Source organism: Miniopterus schreibersii (genome assembly GCF_964146895.1).
Source record: "Miniopterus schreibersii genome assembly, chromosome: 21".
Taxonomy (NCBI): domain Eukaryota; kingdom Metazoa; phylum Chordata; class Mammalia; order Chiroptera; family Miniopteridae; genus Miniopterus; species Miniopterus schreibersii.
The window spans coordinates 11,849,001-11,859,507 of record NC_138123.1 but is presented as its reverse complement, the minus strand read 5'-3'; the positions used below and the strand labels follow the sequence as shown (position 1 = coordinate 11,859,507).

The 10,507-nt window shown below is 52.0% G+C and overlaps 1 long non-coding RNA gene across 1 annotated transcript; it reads left to right on the top strand.

The window, feature by feature from the left end:
- The first annotated feature begins 1,041 nt into the window (after positions 1–1,041).
- Positions 1,042–5,300, top strand: LOC308550378. The gene is made up of 4 exons (XR_013997878.1): positions 1,042–1,910; positions 3,861–4,021; positions 4,105–4,320; positions 4,457–5,300. It is a non-coding gene; the product is annotated as an uncharacterized lncRNA (long non-coding RNA).
- Positions 5,301–10,507: the final 5,207 nt, after the last annotated feature.

Below are 10,507 nucleotides of genomic sequence, written 5' to 3'. Positions count from 1 at the left end.
GAGACCATTACTTGGAGCTTTAGGAAACTGTGTAGCCCGTGACTCAGACCACAGTGAAACCACTCCGTGTCAGCTCTCCCATTTCCCAGACGAGGGACAGAGTGGGGTCCAAGTTCCACTTCGAGTGGGACTGGCCCACACTTCTGAGGGCTGGACACATTGAAGGGGAGCACATGAGGGGAGAGCAGAAAAGAGGCCCTGGCTTCACATGTCCTCTCCTAAAAATTGTTATTACAGCTGCTAAAACCCCAAGTAAGTCCCCATCAATGAGAAGCAACAGAGCAGAGATCTCTGACCTTCTGTGCCTGTTCCTGCCGCTGATGGGGTGGGGACAGGCCACCAGATTCAAGGCCAAGAGGCCTGGCCTGGCCTGGCCCACCATGGCCCAGTGCCTCAGGCTGACTTAGGTGAGTCTCTGCCTTTCTGTGGCGCAGCAGCAGGGAGGGAGGACCCAGGTGTGCCATGAGGGAGTTGCTGGGTGTAGCCATGTGGCACCCCTCCCCCGACTCTCCACATTTCATTCATTTATTTTTGAACAGGTCACGAGAGCAAACACTTCCATGGCATTTACTCTGTGCTGGGCCCTACTCTAACTTTGCACATATATTAATTCATTTATCATCCTTACAACAGCTCTAGAGGGAGATGTGGTTATAGAGATGAGGTGAGGGGTGGAGAGATTAGTGTGTCAGGCTGACTGGGAAGGAAGGGGCGGAATTGGGAATGGACCGATGGCAGCCTCACCGCAGCTCCGTGCCCTTCACCCCGCAGCCCCGACAGCCCCAACAGCCCCGACAGCCCCAACAGCCCCGACAGCCCGACAGCCCCGACAGCCCCGACAGCCCCAACAGCCCTGACAGCCCGACAGCCCCGACAACCCCGACAACCCCGACAGCCCAGGCCTCTTACTTCCACTCCTCTCTCTCCAGCCTGAGACTGTCAGTGTTTTGCTGCTACTGTCAATAGTTTTTTGCATATCTTTAAAAAAAAATGCTACACGGCCTTCATACATTTACATACACACAAGCACATATGTAGCATATTACATACCTGTGTATTACATATATACTTATACAAAAGGTAGGTACATGGTTTCTTTCTTTAGACAAATAGTAGCATTTATACTCTTCCTTTTTGCACCAAATACAAGCACGTGATCTTCCCATCTTAATTCACTTAGAGCTGCCACATACTTTTAAACAACTACAGTCTTTTCGGCTGTATAAACTACAATTTATAAACTACCGCCTACTAATTCACATCTAGATGGTTCCCGGTATTTTACTATTACAAATAATGCTGCAGTGAAAATTCTTGCAGGTGCACCGATTTGCACAAATGAAGCTGTGGTAGGTGGACCGCCCGCCCCCCCCTCCCCGCCCCCACCCTCTAGTTCATGCTCGAGTCTCTGGAATTGTGACTATGTTGCCTCACACGGCAAAGGGGACTTTGTAGGTGGAACAAAGGTTATGGACATAAGAGAGGGAGATTATCCTGGATTCTCTGGGTGTACAGTCTAAGGACATGAGCCTTTGAAAGCACCGGCTTTCCCAGCTGGAGGCAGGAGGGAAGAGGGGGTGCCAGGGAGACTGGGGTCGCGAGAAGTACGCAGCCCACCACTGCTGGCTCTGAAGATGCAGGGACCCCGAGCCAGGGAATGCGGACAGACAGCCTCCAGGAGCTGAGGACGAGACGGCCAGCCAGGAAGCAGGGGCCTCGGGGCTACAGTCTCCTGGAACTGAATTCTGCCAACAACCTGAATTCTGCCAACAACCTGAGTGAGCCTGGAAATAGATCCTCCCCCAGAGCCTCTACGTAAGAGCCCAGGCAGCCACCCCCTGGGTTTCAGCCTTGGGGACCTGAAGCACAGAAACCAGCCCAGCCTTCCCGAGCTACAGAACTGTGAGATGGTAAGTCTGGGTTATTTTAAACACCACATTCATGGCGATCTGTTACAGAGCAGTACAAAATGAATGTACAGCTGAATAGCTACCAGTAGATAGCTGGGTCACAGGGTAGATGAGTTTAACATTTTGATAGATCCTGTCAAATTGCCCTCCTTGGAAGTATAACCAATTTACAGTCTCCCAGTTATATGTGAGGGGCTGTTCTCGGGATTTTCACCCACCCAGTAAGTGATCTTTGCTAATTAGGTACAGGAGGTTGTCTTGAACCTGCACTTACCTGACAAGGGCGTGACTTCAGTTTAGATTCTATGTTTGCGTGGAGTCGTTTTGGGTGGGGGAGGCTCCTGGAGGAAAAGGCCAGGACTCTCGTGGGGGATGCCACTGGCAAACAGGCTTAGAGGGACGGTTCAGCTTCCCTTCTGTGCAATGAGAGGTAAGTAGGGGAGGTCCTGGGATCAGCCCCAGCTGGGGCAGGGGACCTTGGGGCCATGAGGTGTCAAGCCAAAGGAGACTAAAGTCAGTGGCTCAAGTGCAACTGGGCACAAAGGAGGAGTCCAGGTGTTGTTCCCTTGGGGAGAAGGGGAGGACAATGGCAGGCTGAAGCCAACTGCAGAAGATGGGGTAGAGGGTGCATGTAAGGCCGAGCCTGGGAGCCCCGAGACAGTGGTATGCAGAGTATGGAGCTTTCTAAAGAGCCCCAAGGCCAGGCCAGATTGGACGCAGCTGTGAAAGGACTGCGGCCAGTGCAAGGGAACTTGGAGGGGAGCCTGGGGCAGGCTGACTCAGAGACCAGAGCGCAGCCTCCGAGAGGGTGGGTCCATTCAAGGTGGGAACCGGGTGCCTCAGGCCGTCCTTGTCCCACCCAGGGAGAAGCAGATGGGAGGGTGAGGGGGAGACAAAGCAACAAGAGACTGAAGCTGGGAAGTGGCTGCTGTGGGGCAGCCCAGCCAGGCAGCCTCTGAGCAGCAGCTTCAACAAGTGGAGCGCCCCCTACTGGCCCTGCACTAAGGAGCCTGTGAGAAATTCAGAGCCTGTTTGCTGCCTACTTACCTAATACCAGGTTCCCAACCATAGTCCTCCAACCAGAGCCTTCCTCCGACACTCCTGGGTAGAGGGACAGAGTGTTACAATGTGCAGGAGAGTCTGGATTGTGAAGCCAGGAGGAAGTGAACTCATATCTTGACTTGGTCTCCTTCCAGCTATGAGACCCCCCTGACCTTGCCTGCAGTCAAAATTGATATTTTAAATTGATTTTGAGAGAGAGAGGAAGGGAGAGAGAGAAACATCGATGTGAGAGTGAGAACAAAGGCCAAATGAACCCGACACTGGACAAGTCCGGTACAGAGGTGTGTGGGTGACAGAGAGGACAGGTGACGGCTGCCATCAGAGGGGGGCTCACCTCTGCTTTCCCAGGCACCTGTAATGGTCTCTGCCCCCAAGAGTAAGAGTGGTGGATGGGAACGCATTTGGGACATGTATTGGCCGGTCTACAGAAAGGCTCGGCGGGTATGTGGACCTGCAGCCTTGTTCTGTGAGTCCCTGGGCACCCAGGTAGACTCAGCCCCAGGGCCAGGACCCCTGTCCGGACACACTAGTTCCCTGGATCCGTCACCAGTGCAGCTCATGGGGGGCTGTGCAAAGTGCACCGACTCGTCAACACCAAGGTCAAGCCCGAGGTCTGTCCCTGAGCCTTGGCCAAGCGCCCTGGGAGCCTCAGGAGTTGTATCTTTTTTTATTCTTTCCTTCTTGTACAGGTTTTCTGACTTCTGTACAGTGGACATATCTTACCTGAAAATTTTAAAAGTTATTTTTGAAGGCGAACCTTCTTTTGATTTTATCTCTTATGCGCTTAAATACGACTAACAGCATTCCTGGCCCTGTTCCAAGCACGTCTCACACCAATCTTCAGAACAGCACTATTCAGAAGCTATTATTATTGCCCCCACTTTACAGGCCAGGAAAATGAGGCACAGAGAGGTGAAGTGATTTGCCCGGGGTCACACAGCGAGGCGCAGAGCCGGGATGTGAATCAGGGGGTCCGGCTCCTGAGTCCTGCCTCTAACCCCTAAGCCACGATGCTTTATACGGGAAAGGCTGATACCACCGGAGCAAAGGTAAGTGCGTTAGAAAGCTTTGCAAGGGATTGTAACTGAGCAAGCGAGAGCCGAAGCACCAGCATGAACGCTTTTCCTCACAGGACGCTGGCGAGGATGACTGCGGGTGTCACAGGCTCGCTACCCGCTGTGCTCAGCAGGAGAGACAGTGTCCCAGGGCTCCCGGGTGCCACCAGAGAAAACCCCTGGAGCATGTTGGCAACCGTGGTAGGAAAGAGGAGAGAATATGGAAAAGCGAACCGTTCCCGGGAGAGGGCAAGGACGGCGGGACCCCATCACGGAGCGGCCTGGCAACAGCGGTGGGTGTGTGGAGGGAGGCCCGGCTCTGAGCAAACCCAGGATGGCGCAGGAGGGACAGAAAGAGAGGAAATAATTCAATTTCAGTGTCTACGAGAGAGAGATGCAATGGCTCGGAAACATTTCTCCTTTATCTAGGAGTCGTCTGCGGCCACGTACGACTTCGGGTCCCTCTATGATTCGCGCCGTGAGACTCCTGGGTTCGCAGCTGCAGCCCCTCCAGCCACCTAGAAAATGCGTCTCACCAGCTCCCGCAGGAAGGTGACGAAGCCGGAGGCCACGTTCATTAGCTCTCCCCCGGGAGAAGGGGACCTGGGTGCTGGTGACGTCCCCAGTAGTCCGACGGCAGGGTGAGTTAGGGCCCCCTCTGAACTTCACCAGACCCCTTGTCTGGCCTTTGCCTCCCCCAGCATCTTCGTGGCCGCTGCGCTCCTCCCCTCCCCAAGGCTCGAGTCACTGCTCCTTCTTTCCCAGAAGGAAATTAAGGGCATAAAGGTTCCTGCATTTGCACTCGCCCAAGGACGTGCTGTGCTGTCGTGTCAGGGCCAGCGGGGGCCCTGCACGCTTCGGGGGCGCCTTCATCGGGGACTCCCCCATTAGTCGTTAGCAGGTTAGCAGGTTTTCCCCGCAGCCTTTTTCTCTCCTTCCCTGCCGACTTGCATTTATTCATTTTTGTGCCTTGTCATGTTACAGCTGAGTGTGGGGACTTAGGTTATTTATATGCATTTTTAAATCAATATGGAGCTTTCTGCTCTAAACAATATCTAAAATAGATTTTTCTTTTGGCAAGAGAGAAAACTGTGATTTACCCCTGGAGCTTGATAAGCTACATGTATTTGACCACAAAAGATAAATGACATCCATGGTGTTCTTGGCTAATAACTTGTCTCGAGTAGGATTCATGGCTTTTGATAAATTAATGATCTTGTTCGACAGATTAATTAAATCACCCTCCTGAGCTCACAGAAAAGCAAGTTGATCCAAATGGCTCCAGTGTCCTTTGTAGTTCTTAGAAACCAGCGATTTCTTTTTCCTTTGGCTGGAAGAGCAAGCAGGCCCTCGGAGCAGGCAGTGGATGGCTCTGGCCCTGGGTCCTGAGAGGCTCTACACGCGAGAAGAGCAGAGGCGGGGTGGGTGGTGGACACAGGCCGGGGGGGACAGTCAGCCTCCTGAGCGGTGGGCAGGTCTCCCCCATTCTATTAGCAGCTTTAGTTAGGAGCCCACCGCTGCTCATACCCCGGATCCCCAAGAGGAGAGGAGAGGAAAACGGAGGCATGACCACCACGGCCTTTCTCAGACAGATGCTCTGCGTCCCCGGTGTTAGTTCAGCATTGGGTGGGTGGGTGGGTGGTGCAGAAACCCTTGTCATATTGGAAGGCAGGAGTGTGAACACAACCAAGCAGGCGTACAGAGGTCCCCACCAGATACCTTTATTGTCAAAGAACTGCTATCACTGCCACCACCATCCCCAAACCCCTCACCCCCATATATCACCGCAACCAAGAACCCCAAAAGAAGGGAGAGCCCACGAGGAAGAGTCACCCGCTTCTCTGGAAGATATGCTGGGCTTAGAGGAGGGGGGAACGCACACGTGGTCCAGGAAGCCAGACGGCCGGATTCAATCAATGCTTCCATTTGGTTTAATAAGAAAACGTGTGCCTGCTGTGTGCCTGGCACAGCTGGGGGCCCAGGGGACCGGGATGTGCCCGCAGTCTCCATTGGGGGTGTTACTAGCATGCTGTTTGTCTGCCCTCCCTTCCCCACTCAGGGGAGGCCACGGGGTCCAGGCCTCGTGGAAGAGTCTCCCTGCCATGTGAGAGGAGCAAAGTCTCGCTCCCTTCTGATCACAGAGTAAGAATGAAGGTGGAGCATTCAGGGGACAGCTTTCCCACCTTTGAGGAGAGTTTATCGATCATCTAAAACCCCAAAGGAGGACTGGGTGGGGGGAGCGAGAGAAAGAGAGAGAGAGAGAGGGATGGATGCTGTTTTGGCCTCTGGATCAAGTTTTTCCAACTCAGACGAGCTTCCAGATTTGCCGGGTCCGGGAGCTGGTTTGTGGCCCTCAGGATGTGTCGTCAGTGGAGCCCTGGCTCTCACCGTTACTGAGGTTTGAGATGCACGCAGGGCAGGTCCAGGTGAGGAGCTCATGACAATTCCCTTGGGCTTCCCAGGAAAGCAAGCGGAGCTCGGGGACCTCGCCCAGGGAGAAGCAGAGGGGACCACAGACGGGGGCACAGTAAGAACAGAAAGAGCCAGACAGGAACAGGTGCTGGCTACATGCTTTGGCGTCTTGGGCCAAAGCCCCCGAATCATACCCCGCGACGTCAGTGCTCACACGGACCCCTGTGAGCACGGCCACCCATGCTCCCAGCTCTGCACACTTTGATTTTACATAAGTTCGATGTAAACTCTGACTCATACTCCGGGATCTGGTGACACTATTGAAACAACTGTGCGTACCGGGAGCCATGCCTGACTTCACTCAGAAAAGCTCGCTGCTGGTTTAATTGAATTGACCTTTGGTTATATGACAAAGTTAATTATAGGTACAGACAGGCCAATTATACATATTGACAGAGCCTGTAATGAACTCTATTGTCTGTGGCAGGTAGAATTTCAAAGAAGTTACTCTCCTCAGTTCCCATCTTCCCCTAGATCTTGAGGAGCGAATGGAAAATACGAGACCCTCCTAGACCCTGAACCAATTGGAAAAGTGTGCATGGATGTCCTTGCACCATTGTGGATTTATAAGGAAACATTGTCAGTAACCAAATGCATCGGGGTTCCTCCAGGACAGCACCCTGAGACCCAGCATTTATGTTGTCTGTGTGTTGGCATGGAAAGCCGCCGTGATGGGTTTGTGAAATGGGGATAAAACCAGGTTACTTGGCAACATGTACACCACGAGCCCATTTTACGTGTTTATTTGCACATGCATAATAAAAAAGTCAAAAAGAGACTTCTGTTTTCTAGCCAAGGTGAAGACCAGATTTACCTCCCCAAAAAGGGCAAAATGCATGAAACAATGGAGCTTGAGACACTGGCCATCAGGCAACGAAGGGCAGTGATCCCTGAGAGATGGGGTGCAAACGAGGGGAGCCCTACAACTGCCCCATCTTTCAGCCTTGAAAAAGTTTCCCAGCTGTGGCACATGGACGTGGACCCCGGACAGAGCCGGGGGGGGGGGGGGGGCGCTTTCTGATTTGAGGAGAGGGAGTTGAAAGCAGGGGGAAACCAAGGCAGCCAGAGTTCAGGGGCAGAGTGTCAAGGAGAGCACACGAAGGGAGGACTCTGGGGTCCTGAGAGGGCCTCCCTCAAGTATTCAACAGAGTACTGACTAGGGAGCACTAATCAAGCAGAGGGCTGATCAGGTGTGGAAAGTAATTGAGGCGGGGGGGGGGAGGCAAACACCTGAAAATATTAGAAGTAAGAGTGGCCGTGCCCACCTGAGGCGGGGAGCAGTGCCTGGTCCCACCAGTCGACTGGAGAACCTCATGGCTGAGAGGCATCTGTCTTCCCTAGAGGTGGGGGAAAAAACAGGCTTAAATTGAGCACCACTCCAGTCCTGCCTGAATATTAAAAGCAAAACCTTAAAGGATCAGACTCTTTCCAAGTTAGTTGCCTACATGCCAGAACACAGATAAAAAATATTTCTAAAACACAAAATTATCCCGCACCCAGTGAGGTAAAATTCACAATATCTAGCATCCAGTAAAAGATTACCAGATATACAAAGGAACAGGAAAATATGACCCGTAATGAAAAGAATGATTAAATTAAAAATATATAAAGAATTCGCACCACTTAACAAAAGAAAGACAAACAATCCAATTAAAAAATGGGCAAAGGACCTAAATAGACACTTCTCCAAAGAAGACATACAGATGGCCAAGAGACGTATCAAAAATGCTCAGGGTTACTAATCGTCAGGGAGATGCAAATTAAAATGACAGTGAGATATCAGCTCACCCCTGTCAGAATAGCTGCCATGAACAAATCATCAAACGACACGTGCTGGCGAGGGTGTGGAGAAACGGGAACCTGGTACACTGCTGGTGGGAACGCAGACTGGGGCAGCCACTATGGAAAGCAGTATGCAGGTTCCTCAAAAGATTAAAAATGGAGCTGCCTTTTGACCCAGCGGTCCCACTTCTAGGAATATATCCTAAGACCCTGAAACACTAATCAGAAAGAACATATGCACCCCGATGTTTATAGCAGCGCGATTTACAATAGCTAAGATCTGGAAACAGCCCGAGTGCCCATCAGGAGATGAGTGGGTAGAAAAGCTGTGGGACATTCACACCGTGGAATACTACGCAGCTGTGAAGAAGGCCCTCTTACCCTTTGAGACGGCATGGAGGGACTGGAGAGTATTATGCTGAGCAAAATAAGTCAGTCAGAGAAAGACAGACATATGATCTCACTCATATGTGGAATCTAATGAACAAAATAAACTGATGAACAAAATAGATCCAGAAACATAGGAGCAAGGAACAGACTGAGGGATCTCAGAGGGCAGATTGGGGGTGGGGGAAGGAAAGAGATGAACCAAAGAATTTGTCTGCGTATATGCACTGCCCATGGACTCAGACAACAGTGTGGGGAAGGCCTGGGGTGGGGGACAGGGGTGGCGTGGAAAGGGCCAATGGGGGGAAAAAGGGGACATCTGTAATACTTTCAACAATTAGGATAAATTAAAAACTAATCCAGAAGTGACACAGAAATTGTAAAAAATACCTGTCCTCATTCTGTTACATATGTTCAGAGTTAAGTAGGGACATGGAGAGGTATTCAAAAAATTCCAATCAAATTTCATTGTATTTTAAACAAGCTAAATCCCAAGTACAAAAAAAATGACCTTAAGGCACACGGTTGAGCACGTGTGTGTGCATTTGTATATGTATGTGCACGCACTCACGTATGCATATGTGTGCACGTGTGTGTGTGTGTACCAGGAATGCCACAGTGTTTGCATTTTCACTGAAATCACACAATTTCAGGACCTGACACTGTTCTGAATGCATTTTCTTCCAACTCAGGCAAGTCCAGCCACATGACACAAAGCTCTCAGCCCCCTTCCCCAGAACAGCCCAGACTTATTTCGGCCACGCTGAAAATGGCTCTAAACGTAATTAAAGCACTTTGTTTTCAGCTCCCTGAACATTTTTCTCTCTCCAGATGATGTCGTGGATTTGGCCCAGCAGCGGGGGGAATCATAAAAGGAACAAGATCCTTGGCCCGGTCACGCTCCACAGATGCCTCCGCGGGTTTGTCACATCAGGGAGACGGAAAGCCTGCTTTCTGCATCCCTCGTCCTGGCACAAGCCCCTCCGTGGAAGGTGCCCTGCACAGCTGAATGAGCCAACTACCAGGGCACCCTCTCCCCTGGAAGCTCAGGGTCCAGCCAGCACCTGCATCTGGGGGCAGCATTTAAATAACTTCTCCCGCAGAAGTCACCTGGCTTTCCCAGTCTGCTGACATATGCTTCCTCCCAGGGTATCTTCTAGCAAAATGAAGCGTGTTCTGGGAGCTGATTAGGTGTTTTGAATGGTGAATTAAAGTGTATTTCTGTTTGGAGGCCCCTCTCCAGCCGCCGGCCCTGGGTGACGGAGGCATTCGGCTGGGAAAGCGGGATTAGCTCCCGCCTCGCTCTGGCCCCGCAGCTCACCTTTACTGAGTCTTTGCCAGCTCAGCTGGCCGGGGACGATCGGGACAAACAGCCCTGCTCACATGTTCGGTTCCCGACTCCGAGGGATTGGAAAATGTGACAAGTATGAAAGGAACAGGGTCCCCCAAATGTCTCAAGTACAGGGCACTGCCTCCCAGGTAGGGATTTATGGATCGGGGCAGAAAGGGCAAGTGGGGACCTGGGAGGATTGGGGGTGGGGGTCGGGGTGGGGGGATTGATGAGCGTGGGCAGGAGGGGAGCCCTGGCTTCTGTCATTTACTCCTCTCTGACTGCTGCCCAAAAGCATTGGAAGTGGCTTCCAGTAAACTGTGGCAGGTGCTGCGAAGCTAAGGGAGCGAGGCCTTAGCTTGTATAACACAGCGAGGGGCGGGGTGGGGGAGAGGATTCTGGTCACATCAAAGACCAACCATGGGGAAAGCCACCAAGAGTAGGGACGAACTTCAGCCCGGAGTGTCCAGAAATTCTAGGAGCAGCGGGAAGCATCACGTCATTTTCGG